Here is a 6,000-nt window from a genome sequence, read left to right on the forward strand (position 1 = left end):
CCAGGTAAGGCAGAGAGAGGAATCCCCAACCTGGTATCCCTCTCACTGCATTAAAAAGCCTGGAAGCCCAAAAGCCATGAGGGGTTTCCATGCTGTGATTCTGAGCTGGGAGTACTTAGCGCTGGCTCAGAAACTAAAGGTGTGTGGTGACCGGATAGCCCTGAATATAATCAATGTCTACTTTACTTAGAGCAGAATGACAACACAATGTGCTGTGGTTTCAATGAAGACGAATGTGTTTACTTTAGGAAGATAACCTCTATGCTTCACTTGTTAAACACCCTATGCCATGAGTGTTTATTAGTGGGGTCCTAAGTATAGTGTGCAAAGACTCTCATTCATAACCATAGACCTACTCAAAGAGGCACAATGCGGTGATTAAGTATTCACAAGATTAGCCTGGAGGTGCTGGATATTAACTTCATCTTGAGGATGGTTCTGCATCAAATGAGACGCCTTAAAATCTGAACACATCTCAGAAATTATATATACATATTTATACACATAAACACACTTTTAATTTTGGTAGTATTAGTCACTTACTAAGGTTACACGGAAGTTTGCTAAATGGAATTTTGGGATGCTTACTTCTAAAACTGCAGCAATTCACAGTTGCACATGGGGCAGTTCTTCAGATGCACAGACTGTCCCGTGTTCTACCACCCGCTGCTGCGCACACAAAGATGCTCTACCCGTATATTACTCATATTGTATTAAAACTACGGGTTGATTCTGCAGAGGATTTATAATACACATCACAATTGCAGGCAAATCTGCTGCTTTCAGGCTTGTGATATTGTGCTGATGACCACCCTGTAGTAAATAGCATACAGATAAAACCCAACAATTGTCCAAATGCGCATTAAAAAACCCAATAAACCTGTCATTGTAAAAACAGAATATAAATAACTGCCAAGACTAAAATATTCAACCCACATGCTTACATTTTATGAAGCTCTAATTTATAAACATTACAGCTCTCACCAATTTTAATAAGAATTACTTGAGCTCCTACCTTTTTCAAATCCAACTGCCTAGTCCTCTATCCATTTTCTATTATTATCACCTACTGTAATTTCAGAATAGGTGCTTGTGTGCTAAGAGAGGATTATCACTATTCACCACAATCAAAGATTATTTGCATGGTCTGAGATTTTCTCCATGCAACAACAGAAAGAACACCTGAGGACCTCATCTCCCACAGAAGGCAGAGAGGTTCAGTCCATCAGCACCTCAGGAAGGGAAGGTGGCTGGAACCTGCCTGACAGCTGCTGCAGACTGCTGGTTTTGATAACCATCATAACTAACTGCAAGGAATTTCAGAGGCACTGTGGTAAGATAGAGAGACTCAGACACTGGAAATAAATCTGGGAAGTTTTCAAGGACAGCTTCTATGTTTATGAGAATTCAAGTAAAGAAAATAAATGTGCAAGAGATACATAAAATTAATTTAATATCCAGCTATTACAGATACAAAAATTACCTCATTATACTCTTTGAAATCCATCTTTACTTATTCTCGCTGCCAGAAAACGTACAAAAACCTAAGCAACAGCTGAGCTGCTTGCATGCTGAGACTCCTGCTTTTCATACTGACCAATATTGCCTTCTGGTTCTCTGTGTTCCCCCTTCTGCTGCTCTCATACTCTGCATGGCCTTTAAATCAGACTGCTTTTTTATAGTACTGTGTTAAAAAAATGGTTCATGAATGGTGTTGCTATGCCCAGGAACAAATCAATCTCTAGCTCTGTCAGCTGACATCTATGGACTATGACCCTGAGGTCCTCCTTGGAATCCATTTGCCTCATTTCCACATTTACTCTTCACAGCGAACCTTATAGTAATGGAATTCACAGTCAGCTCTTTATTAGTATCTAATCAAATATTATCTTAGGCAGAAAACACTGTCCAGATGAAGTTTTATATTAAGGCATGTTTTTAATATAGCTGTGCTTTAGGTAGAAGTCTGTTTACTAAAGGACTGGCAAAAAGAAGTGGGCTTTCTCAGGTAGATGTTGAACCTAACAGTTCTTCACTGGCACTAAAAAGCTTGAAGGATCTTGCTCCCTGCCCAATCCAGCCGAAAGCCTATGAAAAAGCTGAAAGTTCTCACTGGCTCAGAAGAGTTAAAAATCTTTTGCTGCTGGAATTGCACTGCATTCAGTAGGGTACATTCATCCTTGGCCATCATTGTCAGAGTCCCAATTCTGCCATGAGGTATAGACTTGTGAACTTCCGCAGGTATTTGCTCAGGCTCATTCACTTGCAGGAAAAGAGCCTCATACAATATTCATTACTTACTTGTCTCGGTCTTGATGCACATTATTAAGAGATGCATGGCTCTCCAGCAAAATCCTCACAACAGAATGAAGAAACACAGCCACTCATCATGTCAAAGTCAGAAGGGATTAAATATTCTAAATGGAGTAGCGCAGGGGTAAATTAGTGCTGTTACCTTCTGACCCCCAGAGCTGCACCCAACGCTGGCTTTAAACAATAAAAATAATGAGATTTTAGATTCCATTTATTTTGAAACAACAACTGGCAGCTTGAAAGAAGAAAACATGTTTTGGCAAATAAAGTTGACACTGGCATTTTTAGCAAAGCCTAGCTATATGGTGGCTTGTCACTGGGCAAATCTGAAGAATCACTGCTGCCTCTAATGTATGACGTTTTTCGCAGGGACAGCGCGTGTGTGTGTAATAAAGAACATTTAGTACAGTTTGTATCTGCCTTGAACAGAGAAGTTCAGAATATTTAAATAGAAACCAAACCATTCCCAGGATTAAAGTTTTCAATGTATTTTTAAAACATATCATCATAAAAAAAAGATAAAAAGCTGATGTATGGGAAAATTCCATCCTAAAAACCATGCCAGTGAGAAGCCTTAACAGATGGAAGTAGGATGACAAAACCAAACTCATCTAGTTGAGTTAAATTCCCAAATATTCCCACTAAAGGACAACGTCCCATTTAACACTTTTGGAGGCTTTTTTTTTTTTCTTCTTCTTTTTTAATGCACTTGATCATGAGCCAGTGGGTAGGAAAAGAACACTTTAGTCTATATTGGACTATGCAAATTCTTAAAGAACTTCTCCCATTCCAGACCACACAACTTCTCTAGTTTTCATCTGAAAACTGGGCACAGCTTGCCATAAAGGAAGCGACAGAATTTGCTTTTATTAATCGTCATCTCAATTGGTTCAGAGACCATATGCAGCTTTAAAACAAAAGTCCAAACCAAGAAAAACATGGAAACCAACAGATCTGCTACACGGCACCAAAAGAGCAACATAGTGAGGGGAGCTGTAGGTAGACAGAGACACGTAGGTACCACACGCACAGATACTCATAGCCCCTTTAGCTGTAGATGCTGGGAAGACATTCTCTATTATTCATCAATTCTATGGTGAGCAGACAGATTAAGCATTTTTCCCTTCTTAATTAATCTTGCTCTGGGCCATGAAGTTTAAGAGCTTCATTTATTTATGTATTTACTTATTTGAGGGAAAAGTATTTCTCACCAAAACCCTCCACAGTGAAACTGCAGCATCAGAGCCTCTGGCCAAGCTCATAAGCATTTCAGACTGTGTATGCCTTTAGCCACTACATCATGATATATAATTGCAGATACAGAACACTTACTGCTTTTTATACTAAATACAGAGAGAGATTTTATGTCAGTGGCTTGATTTTCGCAAGTACTAACATTAATACCAGCCATAAAGGACAGATCATATTCCACCTATATAAAGGAAACATGAAAGGTCTGTAGTTATCTTTATGCTATTTATTATTATCTATTATATCCAACATATGTCCAATTGTATCAAGCTCACAAAAATTTCCTGACATTAAATCTTTTAATGTCTGTTGAGCTGCTTTTGATTTACATAAACCAAAGATCAGCAACAAGCAGAGAACAGGCTGCCTAGTGCTGAGCAAAGCTTTTGTTGGTGCTGGTTGTTCTCTTCCACCCCTCCAGCACACAGGCCGCTGGGAGGACAGGACTCAGCAGAGGTTAGCATGGACCTACACTGCTTAAAATACCAGGGTTTCGGTTGCTGTTTAACAGAGGCAATGTTGCACTGAGCAAGCACTACTGCTCGTTGGCATGCTTTGTTCAGTGCAATTAGTACGGGACCCTGCCGGAGTAAACACAAAAGGAGAGCTGAGGTGATAGACTGAGGTTATTCAGCTTCTGACAAAAGGTTAGGGGAGTTCTCTTGAAACAGTAATTGTCTGTCACATGAAATACTGCAAATTCCTGAACATGGGAAAGAGGAAACCATAACATGAATTGGATTAGGGCAAGAGGAAACTAGAGACAGAGAAGTTAATACAGTGGAATCTAATGGACTTAGCAAGACACTCTAGGGTAGATTGGACAGAAAATAAAAAAACCAAAAAAAGTTAATAAAAACCTCTAATTCATCTGATGTGTCTGCAGCTAAAATAACTTAAGACCTCCTAGGTCTTATGATGTCTAGTGGCCAGCATGTGGATAGGGAACTGCTGCGGTATTGCGAAGATGAGCCTCAGAGGGTTTGGCATGGGATCCTTTCCCATGTCAGCCAAGTAAAGACAGACTGGCATAGGAAGAATAATGTAATAACTGGCATAGAAAATAATAATTTTTAGGGGTGACAACAGTCACTGCAGTATAAAAACAGACCCACATAATCTGAAAGTTCCAGAGCCCAGTCCAGACATAATGCCATTGTTTTCTGGGCAGGTGGAGGTGAGTGAAGTTAGTTGCCTCTGCAGGGAGATGTTCTGTGGGTTTGGTTTGAGGAAGTAATACTTAGGAAGCCTTCAGAACGGGCATATCTTTTGCGGAGGTATCGTTTCAAACACACGGGTGCACAAGTTGGGTTTGGAACAGAGGGTAAAATAAGGTTTAAAGTAAAAACTTGCAAATCTGGTAGTAGAGCCAGGAGTAATATTCACAGAACAGGTCTTACGACTGGCTTTAACTGCTCACGGATGCAACTATCAAATTCATTCTGCTGATGAATCCTTCAGTATGTATCTTACAAACCCCCAATGTCACTTTCCTAAATTTTTTGTTCTCAATTCTGGAACGGAGCATTTCTCTATAACGGGACCCTGATCTTCACTAGGATAGTGAGATGCTTCTATCTGACACACACTACCTAGACAAAACAAGTAATAATGGGCAACAGTGATAAGAATAGACCATCTTTATAACATTCACTCTATGTATGACAAATGAATACATCAGATTACCCTTAAAATAGCCTACTCTAAAATTAGATAAGTGAATACTGCCATGTAACACTGTAATACTAATGTGTTTGGAAGAACTGGATATAACAACCAGACATAGTGTTGAGAAAAATCCTGTGTCTTAAAAATGTAAATTCACGTAATTGCCACTAACTGTGCATAGCATCAGTGTAAATTCAAACATGAAAACTGAAGGAGCAGTACTGAGCCTGGCCTTTGACAGGTAAAACTTTCATTTTAAGGAAAATCTATATCAGAACCAGTCAATGTACGCTCTTTTACACCCACTTAGCTTTCAGAAGCATTCTGCACACAACTACAAGGACAAAACAAAAATAAACATGCCGCATATTCATCTCAAATAAAGTGCAATTTCTGTGGCACACGAAACAGTTCTAAGCCACATCTTCCATCACTTTGTTTCTCAATTGCACAACTGTCTGAATTTGCAGCATAGAGGGCAACCAGAAAGAAAAACTGATCTTTAAATGCGGCTGAGGAGAGCCGCAGACTGAGGAGAACCTGTGCAGACTGTGCTCACATGGGGTTTTCTGGGCTGATGTGAGTAACTGAACCATGGACTTCCAGGGATTGTGGCAGGGTACAACCACTTGACTGGGAGCAGTAACAGACTCACATTTCTGTGGGCACAACTGGACCATTGTGTCATGAGCTGTCAATTTGGAAATGCCTGGTCTCCTGGCCAACAAACTAAGCAATATCCAAGGCTACATACTTAGCCTGTGGCTG

The sequence above is a fragment of the Strigops habroptila genome, chromosome 11, assembly GCF_004027225.2.
Source record: "Strigops habroptila isolate Jane chromosome 11, bStrHab1.2.pri, whole genome shotgun sequence".
Classification (NCBI taxonomy): domain Eukaryota; kingdom Metazoa; phylum Chordata; class Aves; order Psittaciformes; family Psittacidae; genus Strigops; species Strigops habroptila.